The sequence below is a fragment of the Equus caballus genome, chromosome 23 (genome assembly GCF_041296265.1).
Source record: "Equus caballus isolate H_3958 breed thoroughbred chromosome 23, TB-T2T, whole genome shotgun sequence".
In the NCBI taxonomy this organism is placed as follows: domain Eukaryota; kingdom Metazoa; phylum Chordata; class Mammalia; order Perissodactyla; family Equidae; genus Equus; species Equus caballus.
The window spans coordinates 9,395,107-9,412,027 of NC_091706.1; the positions used below are offsets into that span (position 1 = coordinate 9,395,107).

The 16,921-nt window shown below is 39.1% G+C and overlaps 2 pseudogenes; one reads left to right on the forward strand and one right to left on the reverse strand.

The window, feature by feature from the left end:
- Positions 1-7,201: 7,201 nt before the first annotated feature.
- LOC138920269 (forkhead box protein N3 pseudogene) lies at positions 7,202-9,667 on the forward strand (annotated as a pseudogene).
- A 3,239-nt stretch (positions 9,668-12,906) lies between these two features.
- Positions 12,907-13,913, reverse strand: LOC138920270 (olfactory receptor 5AL1-like; annotated as a pseudogene).
- Positions 13,914-16,921: the final 3,008 nt, after the last annotated feature.

Consider the following 16,921-nt stretch of genomic DNA (forward strand, 5'->3'; position numbering starts at 1 on the left):
ACAGATAAAAATAATGTTTTAAATTGTTGGAATACTTTAAAAATTATAACAATTCCTCTGAAAAATTTTAATTAAGAAGAAACAATAAATTAAAAAATTTCTTTCAGAAGAAGTAATATGGGGTCATAAACAAAATTTTGAATACTGATGATCTCTATATCAAATATTCAGGATGACATTTATTCAATATTTTCCCTCACTTACTTTGATTCTTATTTTTCCTCCAATTGTTATGTAGTTTTTTTTTAATTAAAAGGAGGAAAAAACCCTTAGGAATGTGTATAGTCTTGCTTTTTTGGAAACAGGCATAACAGGATTAAAATACATTAAGTGATTCAGAAAATACATTTATCATGAACGTTGAAATATCCAAATGCAAAGCAGGAGAAGAAAAAAAATTCTAGGATGAGTTTGGAGAAATACAAAGGGGTTTCTGGCTAATCAAATGAGAGTAGCTTTCAATGATCTTTATTTGAGCAGAAAAGAGATAAATTTGATTTTATATTTACACTATGTATCCCAGATTTTTATCCCAGATTATCTGTACATCAGCCCTATTGGTTGGCAATATAGCTATCATCTTCACTTTCAGATATGGAAACTGAGGGTGAGAGCTTAAGCCCTCCTCTTGCTTCATGATTAGGGTGGGGTGAAGCAGAATAATTCATTAAACTAGCCCTTGATTCTCTAACCTCAATTCATAGTTTATGGAAATGCTCACCTTTCAGGGAGCAAGAACTTTCCCATTCACCAGCGATCAAGGCAATTTTGGAAAGGCAATCTATGAGTTTGTCCATATAAAGTGTGTAGAATGTTGCCTATCTTACACTTTGTGCTAAATAAGTCAATTTTAGCTCTCAATAGTATTAATAGTATTTAGACTGAGGCTTACTCTGCAGAAACTTGTGTGTACGCCATCATACTGATGACTGTAGGAGGTTATTCTCTGCAATATTTTGAAGTGTTCTTCCACTGCCTCACTAACTTGTGATCTGAAATCAATGCCTCTCTGGGCTCTTATCCTTTGTAGTGCCTATATTTCTCTGATGTATTGGAGCCTGTGTAGCTCTTCCTCTGATATCAGCAAACTCTCCAGTATCTTCAATCATTTATTATCCTTTCCTCCAACTGAAACTTGGCTTCTTCTTGAGAACCTACTTCTCTCCAGGTCACGACACTTTGCGCTTCTCCATTTGAAACAAGTAAGACTCAGCAATTAGTAGATGCTCCAAATATAACAAATAAATACAAAGTTTGTATTACTTCAAACTCTTTTTTGCTACCTCAATTACCTTGATTTTTTCCTACCACGTGCTGCCTTTGAGTAATCAACAACGTAACCCAAAAGAGTCCAAGAAATCTTGAGGCAAACACTGGGAATGGCAACAATGCATAACATTACATAACATGCCTTGGTCTCCTTGAAACATTTTTCCTTGTTACATCATTTTAAGCATTTGCTGAACAAAACAAAGGTAATGATGTCTCACAAGCATGAACAATTATGTTATGGTTAATCTTTTGGGACCCAATTAGCTTAACAGGCAAAGAGGAATCACTCGAAATTTCAGATCACTCTACTGAACCCAAGTATAATAAAGAATTAATATCTAACAGCAAAGATGTTTTAAAACATGGGAAAACAACTGAAAATATGTTTAACTATTTTTATTTACTTTTTATAATTTAGTATGGATTTTATTAAATTTTGAATTTTAGTAAGAGGTCACAGTATGCATCAGACTTTGCAAGGCTACCAAGTATTGATAAATTGCACCAAAGATCCAACCCTGCATCTGAAACTCAATATTCTGTCGAGCTGTAAGCAAATAATAATTAAACTATGAATTTCTTATCAACCTGGAGGTACATTTATTTCAATCTTAGAAAATTGCTTAAAAGTTCTGTTCAAAGAGGAACATGATTTAAAATGAACTTTATGTTGTTCCCTGAATTCTCTTGGAAAGGATTTAAAGGCATGCAAATCACAGAGAAATTAACCCTCGTTCTCTTCAGACTCTCCAACAAACTCTGTTTATCCCCATTCTACATGCATGTATGTATATAGTGATGAATAGAAAGATATATAGATTTTAAAAATCACAAACAGTTGCTCATTTAAAAAAGAACAAGTAATTAACTTTTACTCAATGTGGGCATTTTATCCTGTGAATGCTGTTCTTAATTTTTATAATATCATTCTGCCTAGCAGAATTAAAACAATTGTAACAAAAAATGTTAAACATAAATTGCATAGAAGCCTCCATATATTTTTTGTATTTTTATTTGTAGCTAATCTGTAACAATTACGCTAAGTGTGTGATTTTCCTCAAAGGCTTGAAAGAAATTCAAGAAAGCTTGAAAAACATCTATCAACATGCAGACAGCTATGTGCCTCTGAGAATATGTGCATCAATTGTTTTAGAAAACTATTTTAAACTTCTTCCTTGTGTCAAAATTGTAAAAGCTGTTTTCAGGATTTCTTCTTAGAGCTAATTTAACTTTTAAAATAAATTGCAATTTATTCTGTGATCACTATTGTTTCAACTATCTATTGCAATACATAAAAACCCACCCTAAAACTTAGTGTCCTAAAGCAGCAATGAGTTATTAGCTTTCATGCTGCTGTGGGCTAACTAGGCAATCCTCATCCATGTGGTGGCACCTGGGGCAGTAGGACAGTTGTAGGATCCAAGGCAATCTCAATCACATGACTGACAGCTGATGAGGCTGTCAGCTGGAGTGCTTTCTCTTATCCATGTGCTGTTTCCATGTGCCTAGCTTCGTCTTCCAAAAACTTGGTGGTTAGCTTCCAACATTTAGCATCCCCATGGAGAAAAAAAGAGTCTAGCCTTAGAAGTTGTACACATCAATTTTGAACATTCTGTTATATAAAGCAAGGCATGGGACCAGAGTTCATAAGGGAGGTAACTATAAAAGTGTGTGGCTATAGACAGAGAAATTCTTTTGGGTTATTTGGTAGTAATCTACCACAACCATTATCTTCTTGAATCTGCCCCAAGATATTTAAATAAAAACAAACAAACAAAAATTCAATGATACATTGAATCGTTAGTCAATGTCTGAGAGTATTAAAGCACATGAATTTTGAATTCAGAAGCATTTGCCCCTACATCATATCTTTGCCACATACAAGCTATGTGTTCTTGAATGGGTCACTTATCCTCTTTAAGATTCAGCTATTTATAAAGTGGGGATAATGCCCACCACACAAGCTTACTATAATTATTTATCTTGAGAATAATCTGTATGGTAATATGGATCAATAAAGCTTAACTGCTTTATAATAATCATATTCAGTGATAGGGACCAACTTGCCACTTTCTTATAAAGAGAAAGGTTTTTTTTTTAATCTAACAATAATTAACAGTCTAACCTAAGTAAAACTCTTAGAAAAATTGTATCCCTAATTTGACATGAAATGTTTTACTCTATATGTTAAGTAATCTCCTTACCCTTAGTTCCCCTGATGAAAAAGAGAAAATAAATAAATTATAGCAGACTTCCTCAGGGATATGTGAATCCTTGACTTCCAAAATTTGTCCGTGAACCAGGAAGACGTTATGCTAAGTGAAATAAGCCAGGCATAGAAAGACAAACACTGCATAATCTCACTTGTATGTGGAATCTAAAAAAGTCAAACTCTTAGTAGAAGAGACTAGAATGGTTGCCAGAGGCTCAAGAGGGGACGAGTAAATAAGGAAATGTTTGTCAAGGGATACAAATTTTTAGTTATGCAAGATGAATAAATTCTGGAGATATAATGTGCAGTCAACTATAGTTAACAGTACTGTGTATTATTCATGAAATTTGCTAAAGAGGTGTATCTTAAGTGTTCTCGGCAATAAAAGGACGGAAAGAAGGAAGGAAGGAAGGGAGGCAGGGAGGGAGAGAGAGAGAGCTCGAGCAAAAGAAAGAAAGAAAGAAGGAAGGAAAGAAAGAAGGAATGAAAGAAGGAAAGAAAAATGGTAATTATGTGAGGTGATGAATATATTCATTAGCTTGATTGTGGCCATTAATTCACAATGTATACATATATCAAAACATCAAGTCACATACACTAAATATATACAGTTTGTTTTTTTTGGTCAATTATACCTCAAGAAAGATAAAATAAATTTTGACGATAGGAGCTTTAATCATCTGGATATTTCACAAAACATTATGCGAGTGAAGCACAGTAATAGACTCTTGCTAACTGTACTGATGAACTGGGAGTGGCAAGATTCCTTGGTGCCTTAGTAACATGTAGGAGCCAAAAGCTGGGAAGAAAAATCCCGCAATTATTGTGAGTCCAATGGCTACCTCTGTCCATTTGCTTTAAAGTCAAGTGACAAGTGGGACGGTTTGCACATCCCCTCCAAAGTAAAAGACACATTGTTGTGCAACAAGTTCACTACAACTCAGAAATATGTGTGGCACTTTTGAGAACACTTTGGGCTTGCCAGGCAGCATATACCATGCTTGGCACTATAGCTCTGAGCCATTTATTGGGTATTTCAGCAGTCTGCCTAACTTGATGCAGTTTCAGAGAAAAAGTAGATTCTGCAAGTGATCCGATGATGCTAGAGATACCTGTATTGGAAAAGAATGATGTGTGAGTCTTTGGAAAGACCAAATCCACATCACTACATTGACCATGGAGCGAGACCTCCTGAGGAAGAAATAAAATAGTTTTCTGTGTTCTACTGCACCCCAGTAGAAACTAAGTGCTGGATGAAAAGACACCAAATGAAAATTCAGCATCAGCTACCTATCATGTGTTGAGTGTTATAGGATCTACCAACACATCATTTTGAGCTGGCACAATAGCAATCCATTGTAAGTGTAAATGACTGATTTACAAACTGGGGGTTGTAATGGCACTAACAAATTATGGGAACAAGTGGTCCAGATTTTTATATCACTTATCCCTGCTGCACAGACTCCTTTCCATCAGTCCATGATGTGGTTTCATGGAGTAGATGTTCCAACTGAAGAATTCCATTTAAGATTTAGGCCTAGTGCAAAGAAGAGTTACCCCCTTATGCAGGACGTATCAGAAATGGACTTGTGCCACATTAAAGTCCCACTAAGAGGTGACACTGGAGGACAGTGATGAAAGCAAATTGTCCCAGTGCAAATAACATTTGACCTTCCAATTCCCATGGAGAAAATTTGGTCTGAGGGATACAGTCATGCATCGCATAATGATATTTTGGTCAGTGATGGACCGCATATATGATGGTGGTCCCAAAACATTAGTACCAAATAGTTTAGGTGTGTAGTAGGTTATAGCATCTAGATTTGTGTAAGTATACTCTATGACATTTGCACAATGATGATACGTTTCTCAGAATGAGCCCCCATCATTAAGTGACACATGACTGTACACTGATTCATTCATTCACTATTCACAGTGATAAGTCACGCTGGAAATTTGGTTAGGGGACTGGGAGTAGCAAGTCTCCAAGGATGTGGCATTCTGGGGCAGAGGATTTTAGGTGATGTACGAGTGGGCACAAAACATGTTGATTTTATTTTCAACTACTAAAGGGTAACTGTAGCAGAAAAGGTTTGCGACAGTGAGGAGGACCGGAGAAGCTATTGGATAGATAGCAGCCACCCTCTCTACTCTTGCAATCCCAGGGCTCATGCCGTGACACCATGGACAGAGTAGCCACAGTGGCAGGAATGAAGCCTATATGTGTATGTATCCAATAACATAGCCTCCTTCTACTAGTATCGACACTGAGTGTCCCATCTGTTAGAAGCAGAGACCTATGCCAAGTCCTACATATGGCACCAATTTTTGAAAGACAAGCCAGAAATACAGTGATAATCCGATTGTATCAGATCACTTCAATATTGGAGGGACGCAATTTGTCCTTACAGAAATCAATAGGTGGAATAGGCATTTCCCTTCCCAACCTGCACTGTCTGAGGGAATATCACCTTCCTACAGCTTAAAGGATACATTATTTCTTAGATAGTAAACCGCACAATGTCTCTTGAAAAGAAGAAATACATTTTACAGCAATGAAGGTTTGGCATGACCATGGCATAGAATGAATGATCTTAATATGTATCTCATCACCAACCATCAGCTGGCTTGATAGGAGATCCAAATGGAATATTGACAGCTCATCTAAGTCACCAGCTCAGAAAAAGGACTTGCACTGGAGCACAATCCTCCATGATTCACTGTAGGTTACAAACCAGTGGCGGTGTAGGTTATAGGCAATATAGTGTCTCCAAGAGCATGAAATCATGGGTCTGGAAATGAAGAAGTTGTAGTAGGATTGGCCCTTGTCATCATTACACTCTGTGACCCATTTTCTGAATTTGTGCCTCCTATTCCTACAATATTAGGCTCCTCTGGGTTACAGTTTTAGGCTTCCGGAAGGCAAATCTTTCCAGAGGGTCTCAATTAATGTTTTAACAAACTGGAATCTGTGACTACTTAATGCCAGTGGACCATCAGACAAGGAAGGCATTAGCGTGCTGGCTAAGGGAATAAACTATGATTAACAGAGGAAGTTAGGGGTGCCAATGCAAAATGGGGCCAGGAAATGAATGTCTGGAACACAGGAAATCACAGGGCATCTTTATAACTTCCATGCCCAGTGATAATGTCACTGTCAATGGGCAACTGTAAAAACTAGAAACTAACAAAAGCAGGGCAATTACATTCTTAGTAACAATGTAGAATAAAGTTTGTGTCACTCTACCCACCCGGAAATAATCAGCAGAGTTAAGTGCTGGCTGAATGTGACGGAAATCTAGAAGGGGTAATGCTTGAATCATCATATTCACATGTTCAGCCCAGACAATTTGGTGGCTTCTTACAAAACTAAACACACTCTTACCATACAATACAACAATTGTGCCCCCCTTGTATTTAACGAAGGGAGTTGAAAACTTATGTCCACACAAAAACTTTCACTCGAATGTTTATAACACATTTATTTAAAATTGTCCAAGCATGGAACCAACCAAGACATCCTTCAGTAGGTGAATGGATAAACTCTGGTATATCCAGACAATGGAATATTAGTCAGAGCTAAAAAGAAATGAGTTATCAAACCAGAAAAAGACACAGAATAACCTTAAGTGCATATTGCTAAGTGAAAGAAGCCAATCTGAAAGGGCTACATACTGTATGATTACAACTCTATGACATTCTGGAAAAGACAAAACCATGGAGGTAATGAAAAGATCAGTCACTGCCAGGGGTCGGGGTGGTGGGGAAGGGATGAATAGAGAGAGCACAGAGAATTTTTAGGGCAGTGAAAATACTCTGTATAAGATTACAATAATAAACACGTCATTACACAGTTTTCGAAATCCATAGAATGTATTACACCAAGAATGAACCCTAAGAAACTATGGACTTTGGGTAATTATGTGTCAATGTAAGTACATCCATGGTAACAAATGTACCACTCTGGGGAGTGATGTTGATAATGGGCCAGCCATGTGTGTGAGTCAGCCGGCAGGTATGAGAAATCTCTGTACCTCCCTCTCAATTTTGCTGTAAACCTAAATCTGCTCTAAAAGTATGTCTTAAAAAAATGTTCAACAATATCAACAGGGACATTGTCAAGTGAGAGTAAGGTCATTTTTCAGGCATTTTCCAGCCAAAACCCTTTAACGGAGCATATTTTCCCTCAGTTCAACAATGAAAGAAAATATTACCTGATATTTGCAATAGTATTTGTATTGTCTTTCAAGACAGCTTAAAATTCTCAATATCATAGTGAAAGGAGATAAACTTATGATTTTATGGTGCTTTATTCTTCATCTTTATTGCTGAAGCAGCTCACCTTCAAAGAGAAGGAATGATCTTTACCTCTTTTTTAATAATTCAACTATCAAACATTGAAATTCCTACTCTGTGTAAGTCAAAGCATCTTCCAGGAATCCTTTCAAGGGATTTTCAAGGAAATAGACGTCAGGAAACTGAGCCCCAGAGGACAGAGAGGCCTATGCTTCTGGCTCTGTACCACTGCGTGTGACTTGATGTCCTAACTCCCGCCTTGGAACAATTTTGCGCTTCTGGGCGCCCTGGCCCGATGATCTGTGGAAGAAGCGAGCAGGAGGCGGCAGGGCCACTTGAGGGCGCCAGGTGCCCTGCTGCCGCCACCCCTCCCCTGCTGCCCCTGCCGCCCACCCGCCTGGCTCACCACACCTTCCTGGGGGTCCTTAGCAGGGCCGCCAGGTGATGCTCGCTGGGCGCTCAGGAAAGTGTGACGTCTGCACTGAAGGGCAGTGGTGAGCCACACCACCCTCTGGCCAGGAGACTTCACACAAACGGATCCAGTCCTGCCTCCCAGTAAGAAGCCAGAAAGCTTGAGAATTAGTGTCTCCAGCATGCTGAGTCAGTGCTACTAAGGCAGCGCTTTCTCCAGCGCCCTTCAGAAAAAAAATGACCTCGACTTTTCTCTGCCTGACATCAGGTTAGAGGAGCGGGCTGTGCAGGATGAAGAGCTGACCCCCAGGCTCTGGCTGCAGGAGAGCTGTGGGGGGCGGGTCCTTAAGAGCGTCAGCCCTGCCCAGGACTCCCAGCCCCTTCCAGGACCCCATCCCTCAGGCTCTTGGACATGTCCCACTTGCCTGGCAGAACCCCAACTGCAACCCCCCCGTTCTTTAAAGGCCTCAGATTTACAGCCATCAAAAACTCTCAACCAAGCACCTGCCAGTAAATGTATCCACAAATGGATCTTGGAACATTTTCTGTATTTTGCAAACACACCTGCTGGATGGAAAAGATCAGTGAGACATAATTTGTCATTGAATAAGCGTTTTAGGACAGTGGGCAATGAGAGGAGTCAGGGTACTGGGAAAGGGCATTGTGGTGCATGGATCCAGTATAGACAAAATCTAACTCAGGCTTTGGAAAAGACACCTTATTAGCCAAGCTTACAGTGTTCAATATACCTCCCTGTCTCCTCGGGTGCATCAAAGCACATCAGGCCCACTCAACTCACCCGGCAGTGCCTTCAAGAGAACCGAAGCCTGTCTGCGAGTTCCTCCAGGAGTGACACCAAACAGTGTGGCATCTGAGTGAGGGCTGTTTCCCAGAGTCCGGCCATTGCCAGTCACTCCCATTGGAATGACAGCAGCCATGAGGAATGATCTCACCAGCTGCCCGATGGGGACTCAGAGCGAGCCATCCTACAGCTCCCCTGTGGTCAGCGGAGACCCCAAGGAGGAGCACAACTATAGCAGTGCCAAATCCTCCACCGCTGGGAGCTCCTCACCACCCAGTGACAGTCTCATCCTCTTCGGCCCATGGCCACTATTAGTTTGCCACCAAGGGGAGCCAGGAGGACAGTGAGGGAAGCTTCTAGAGTCCCAAAAGCCACAGCGAGAGAGGAGGATGACATGAAACACAGCCCCAAGGAGACCGAGGATGTCCTGCGTGACAGCAGCTGTGCATCCCGGGACAAGAAGCACCAGTACTTAACCAAGGCAAGGAAGGTCCCCAGTGACACGCTGCCCCTCAAAAAGAGAAGCCCAGAGAAGCCCCTGAGAGTGATGACAGGAGATGAAAGAGGGAGCGGGGCCACTCCTGCATTTGGTGGGGATTTGTTCCTGTGTGAATAACTTCACCATCAGGGCAGCAAAGCGGCCCAAAGAGCAAAAGGAAACCACAAAAGATTGAAGTCACTGATTTGTTTTCAACTTACAGCCATTTGGTTTCAGCACGGCAGAAGATTTCTAATGATTTATGGCAACATCAGCTATTTATTATTATTATTATCTGGTTTGATTTTCCTTTCTTTTCATCACTTTTAAAAAAAAACTTGCCCCTTCTTTTGTTTTGGACCCTTAAGAATTTTATTTTTAAAGGAGATTGAAGCCATAGAACTTATATTGACACTCAGCTGTTTTATGAAAGCTTTTCAATATCTGAAGACAAGACTGAAAAACCCAGAATGACCATAGCTTCCCCCAGCATGTCAGAAGCACGTGGCTGAGTCTGCAGGGATGTCAACGGTAATGCCACGGGATACACACTCAGCACCCAGAAAGCACTTGTGCAAAGCAACCATCCATCAGGCCCGATGCCGAGATTCAAAAGGTCAGGATGTTCACCCAGTTGGGTTCACTGAGTGACTCTGTATAAGGCAATTGGCAGGAAGGAATCACCCTCATCCCTCTGGAAGCAGACCCAAGCTTGTGGTCCCTAGCATCAAATAGTGCCAGGAAAACCATGGCATTGCCACACACTGTGCATGGGCGGTTGATCTCCAGTCCCCTGTTCTTCTTAACCACACAGCCTAATAACATCTTACGAGGTGGATGCTGGCCCAGTCATACACACCAGGTGTTAATGACAGATGAGAAGGAACTGGGTCAGTTTTTAGTGATGTTGCCAATCACTGAATTCTGTTCTATATTACATTAAGAAAATGTTCCACAAGCCATAAGCCTGAAGGTTGACTCTGCACACACAGAGACGCTCACACAGACACACAAGAGAGAGAAAGAGAGAGAACTGATACAGAAAACATGCTATGTCTTCTTCGTTGCCCAAGTGAAAATCAAGATCAAAGAATTATAAGAGCTGTGAAGGAAGGAAACAATGATACACAGCTTTTTCTGTCTGTCAAAATTGTTTGATCCAAATGAAAACGAAAACAAAGTGCTATGGAACCTACCATTTGTATTGTGTTATATTTTTAAAAGATTAAAGGCACATTGATGGGGAAAATTTAAACCATTACAAAATAGGGGGAAAGACTCCTATACTTCCCTCAAAATGGAGCTTGCAATTAATGTCAGTCAGACTTCAACTTGGCAAAAATCAATGATTTCCGCATTCAGTTTAGCTGTTAGAAACTTCTGATCCAAAATGCAGGAATTCCTTTGAAAAAGGAAAAAAAACTCACAAAATGTAAATTTTTTTAAATTCAAAAATAAGGTTCCTTTAGGGTAAATAATGTATTTAGCATGAAGCATGGATTATTTTCATATACATATGGAAAAGAGAGAAAAGGCTATGCCTCTAATTTTTAAGCGCTTAAGCTTAAAGTTTCTTTTTGTTTTCTTCTCTTTCCTTTTCTTTTTTTCTTTCTTTCTTTAATTTTGTTGGAGGGGTATTTTTTCCCCTGATTATTTAGTTTTGGTTTTTTGAAGCAGGTGTTTAGGGTTTAACCTTCTTCAGGGACAAATTCTGACAGTTAGGGAACTTATTCTGCAATATAGGGATATCTTCACATTCTGGTAGGACCTGGGGGATTGAGCTCTGTTCTGCCTTGCCTGCACTTTAGCCCCGACCCCCTGTACTTCTCTGTTGAAAGTGTGCTCTTTCTCTCCGTCTGTACATGTTTACCATGATGCAATAATTTAAGGGCAAACAGTAGTGAGTGTGTCTGAGGGAATCGAGAATTGTGGGGCACTGGCTTGAGAAAACCATTACTGTCATTTGGTTCTAGGAAAAAGGCAGAGACTAATTATGCAAGTTCTCCATGAGAAGAAGAAACATCCTAATGGGGCTTACTAGATGAGGGTGAGAGTTAGAGTACTTGTGAGGGACGAGATGACACGGGTATTGGAAGGAGCAGCCCTAGACTTTTTCCTGCGATGCCATCTCACGGTGGGAATGAGGGGCTGGCTGTGTCTACCACCTCAGCACACAAACCAACCTGGAAGCAAGCCCACCTAGATTGTGAGAGCTGAATTTAGACAAGTGGACATGTCACGAAAACCAGAAACTCTTGTTATCTTTGCCTAAATGAAATTACTTGGGAGATCCAAAGGGAAATTTCTAAAAAGTATGATCATCCATCCAAAGGAGGGCAACTTTAAAACACAAGCAAAACACCCACTCCCATGGCTCAGGATATGAAGGTGATGGAGAAGGAAGGAACTAGGATGATGTTGGTTTTTAAAAATGGGATGGTTGCAACCTAAGTGCCCATCAACTGAGGATTGGATAAAGAAGATATGGTATATATATATATACAATGGAATACTACTCAGCCATAGGAAAGAATAAAATTGTCCCACTCACAAGAACATGGTTGGACCTCGAGGGAATTATGTTAAGTGAAGTAAGCCATATAGAAGAAGACAATCTCTTTATGATTCCACTCATATGAGGAAGTTAAACATGTAGACAAAGAGAACACATTAGTGGCTACCATGGGAAAGGGGGTTGGGGAGTGGGCACAAAGGGTGAAGGGGTGCACCTACAAAACAACTGGCAAACAATAATGTACAACTGAAATTCCACAAGATTGTAAACTATCATAAACTCAATAAAAATTAACTTAAATGAATGCGATGGTTGTGGGCCAATGTGGAACGATCTGCCAGCACCAGGCACTGTCAGAACGTCCATCAGCCAGGACGGTGGAAATTAACTGGTGCATGCCACAGCATATCTTCTTCTGTGCCGCTGATGAGGGAACCTAAAAAAACACCTACACCCATAAAACAGGTAAAATTTGTTACCTGAACCTGAATAATTCCAGTCTATTTGTTCAGATGTGGATGGGAATAGTATGTATTTTTGGGGTACTCTGTTCCCTCCATCTCCCCAAACATCTGGCATCCCAAAAGCCATCCTCAGCTGTGGAACCTGAGTGGCACTATGATTTGTGTTGTCACCTGACCAAGGCCAGAAGACCCTCACCACAGTTCCCCATGCTCACCACATCCCCAAGATAAAATTCAGACTTCCCTCCTGAAAGGCAGAGGTAAACACTCAGGACTGTTTCCAGCAGGGGACTTCTTCCAATTAAAACCCTCTCAGTTGGCTGTCTCCCCTTAGTTCATTTTTATAAAGGAGCAAATGCCTCTTCTAGAAAATAATAAAATGAAATGTAAGTGATTTAAATAAATAAATAAATAGAATTTCCTAACTAAACCTGTATCCAGTATTTCTTTATTTCTTTAGTAATGACACAATTCATTGTTGATTACTAGAATACACCTTTTCAATAATTTTTTCAAAGCCTTTTTTAGCTCTTGATTCCTCAAGCTGTGGATGAATGGCTTTAGCATGCAAATCACCACTACATAGAATACTGAGGCAAATTTGTCTTTATCTAGTGAGTGTTTTGATCTGGACTGCACACAAGCCCTCAGGTACGTAAAACTGAGGGTCCCATAATATATAGTAATAGAAAACAGGTGCGAAGCACAGGTAGAAAAGGCTTTCTCTCATCCCACAGCAGAGGGGATTCTATGATGACAAATATGATGAATACATAGAATGTGAGAACAATGATAAGAGAACCAAACACATTGGACCCAGCGATGATTAACCACCTCAGCTCTCTGATCTTGGTATCAGAACAGGACAAAGCAATCAAGGAAACATCATCACAGTAGGACTAGTGACACATTTGAGTCACAGACAGACATGTGTAAGGTAGCCACTGCTTGCATGAGTCCCACAGTGAATCCATAAATGTGACAGCTAGAGATCATCTGAGCAGATTCCTGAGCATGAGAACTAGATTGAGTAAAGTGTTGCAGATGGCCACATACCGATCACAGGCCATGTTAGACAACATTAATAATTCCCAAACTAAAAATGTGATAAAGCAACAAAGTTGAGTGGCACCTGGATAAAATAACACACAATTTAATTTCACATAAAGAATTCACAAGAGTGTTTGGCATGATGGCAGAAGTACCAAAAAAGTCAACAACAACCAGATGAAAGAGAAAAAACACAGGGGTGTCTGAAGTTGAGGACTGATTTGTCTTAGTACAGTCAAACCAAGATTACCCAAACCAGTAACTAGGTCAGTCAGTAGAAATAGAGAGTAGAGAATGACTTGAAGCTCGGGGTTATCTATGAGGCCCAAGAGCATGAACTCAGTGGCTGTGGAATGACTGCCTGTGCCATGAAATAGATAAACAATTCTACAATAAACTGTTCCAGAGCACATGCTCTGAGTAATCTTGACTCTGTAAGAAAGAATCAATTAAATGTGAAAAGATAGCCCTGGCTCACCAGGATATTATGTCAAATTCAATCGAAGATGATAAGCACTCTCAGTTATGTGTGGATTTTACTTTGACTTTCAGTTTGAAAGGATTTGGTCCAGGCAGAAATTCCAAGATATAAAATTCACTAGGGAGCTGTAGAAGAAGAGAGTGTTTCCATTAAAATTTTATAATCAATGCAATAGCAAAGTTTGTGTTGTACTTTTCTTTAACTATAAAGGAAACACACAACATTAAGAATGTAAGTGGCTTTGATAACATACATCAAAATCATTTAAGTTGAAAGTTTATCTCATAAAATTATGATTTCCTCAGAACATTAAAAATGACCAAAGTCAAGTGTGGAAAATATAAATGAAAGTCAAAATCAAAATATTAACGCTATCTTTAGGCATTGCGTTTGATATTATTTTAAAATTTTCTCCTTTTGCTTATTTCTGTTTCCTATTGTTTTTCAATTTGCATATAATGTTGACATTAAGGAAAAGTACGATTGTGAATTTTCTGGCTCTGTCTTTTGGCAAAATACATAGTGGCTAATAATTTTCCGGATGGTAAAACAGCTTCAAGTGATTAAGAGACATCTCTTTACCCTCTATCTTCAAGCATCTAAATGGTCCAAAGTGGATAGCATTTGGGCAGTGTCTAGATGAACTAAATTCCACAGAACATTTCTATAGACTCAAGCTGGATTCTGAATGCTTGAGACTAGCAGAATTGCAATCAACTCCCTTCTTTCTTGAACAGAGCAGAAAATAAGTCAACTTGATTTTCCAACTTTATCCTTAGATTGTCTCATGTTTCTTCACATGCACTTTATGGATGGTTGACAGGTAAAATGCAATCAAATATAAAATGCACTCTCCCTTAAATTTTGATTGATATCTCCTTGGAGACTGTCTCTGGGTTACTCCTTTATATTTTCTTTCCCTTTCACCACTTTTCAACCAACCATATTAGAATGGGCATCTACCCCCAATTTCTCAATCATGTTTATAAGTTAAGCAAGTATAATCAACCTTCCTTTCCCATTAAACCAAGAAATCCCCTCACCAAGCTTACTGTTAATTTCCCTATTCCAAAATCCAAAAAAAGCTGCTTTTGCTTTGGCAGGTCTGCAGTACTGAACTCTACTGAACAGACGTTTAGTTTCCAGAAGAAAGCAGTCTCTGAGTTTATCATTTGTCCATTTTGTTCTGTACCTTGGAGGCTCTGCTTCTATTATCTCTGTTTTAGATGGTGTGTTCTCCAGGCTCTCTCCAAAGCCCCCACACTTTCCTCTTTATACCTTCTTGTTCAACGATCTTATCCAATCCTGTGTTCTCAGCGGTCATCTGCATGCTGATTATGCACAAATACATATTTCTATTCCAGATTTCTTTTCTCTGCTCTAGCTTTATGAATCTAAACTCCTCCCAGAAACTGTTACTTCGATAGTCCAGATGTTCCTCAAAAGTATCACATATAGAAAAGAACTTGACACCTCTCCACATTGGACCTGATATTCAAGACCTGGAGTATATACTTTCTATCTCAATGAACAGTGCTATTAGCGATTCAGTTTTTCAAATAAGAGACCAATTACCGTTTACTATGCTTTCCTGTTCCTCATGACAATATTCAGTTTGTCCCAAATTCCTAACAGTTTTATATCTTTCACACTTTTCAAATCTATTTACTTATGCTGTTTCCTTGATCCAACCACAATGCCTTTTTGTACTGTTTTGGTTTTTGGCAACTGACATGACTTTCATTCTTTCATCCAATCTTCCCTACTTCTCTCTGTTCCTCACAGTTGAGCTTCTATGAACTTTTACAGAAACAAATTTCATACTTTTATTTTCCTGATGAACTCCTTCAATGTTTCCTCATTGTCTTTAAGATAAATTCCAACTTCTTTAACATGGTTGATGCAAGTTGAAAATCTAGTTCCTGCGTCACAGATCAGGCTCATCTCTTGAGATATTCCTCATTTGGTCTCGATATTGCAGATGTTCCAAACCACCACACACAGTCAAATAAGAGCCAGTATGTTATAAACGCTTTATTCTCTGCCTAGAACCCTTTTCTTCCGCCGTCACTTCCTTTGCTTGACTTTCCTTCTACTTAACTCTCTGTCCTCTGTTGAGTCACCTCCTCTTGGAAGCTCTCATGACTTTTCGGGTCAGGATAATGCTCCTCATGGGGATGTTTCTGCATCCACTGATTGTTTTATTACAGCACCTACCACACTATATTTCAACCAACTGTTAACACGCCTGTAACACATCCTAGACTTAAAATTGTTATTTTTAAGCAATAATGTTTCTATTTTAGACCCAATTTAATCACCTACCTCTAATAATATCCAGTACAAAGAAGATGGTCAATAATGTTAAATGATTAAGTGAAAAAAAGTTATAGTTATAAAGGTCCAAAGTTTTTCCCACCAAGATAGATTGTGTATATATTTTTTCTACTATCTGATGTCTTTTAATATTCACTGCATTGTCATGCAGTTCAACTACAAACCCCTAAATAGCCTATAGCACCTGAAAGGACTCTTTATGACATCAATAACATCTAAAATTACCCAGGTATTATGGGACAACTTTTATTTTGTGGGGTGTGTGTGTGTGTGTGTGTGGGTGTGTGTGTGTGGTCCCTTGGGAAACTTTTTTTTTGGTGCCTTTTTTTTTTAACAAGCATTGAAAAGCAATGCAATTATACATACAATAATAGGCAATTAGTTGCTCTTTAGTGTTTGGGGACCAAATTATTTCCCTTGAAATGTAGATCACTTTTTCATATTTTAGTCAATGAAAGAATCTAGAGTAGACAGGCATTTTAATGTTTCTTTAGGGAAAAAATTGATTGACTCATATATATGCTTTGATTATTTGCTATACTTGCTTTAATATTTGTCACATTGGTTTCATATTAAAATTATGAATTTATTTAAAATAAATGT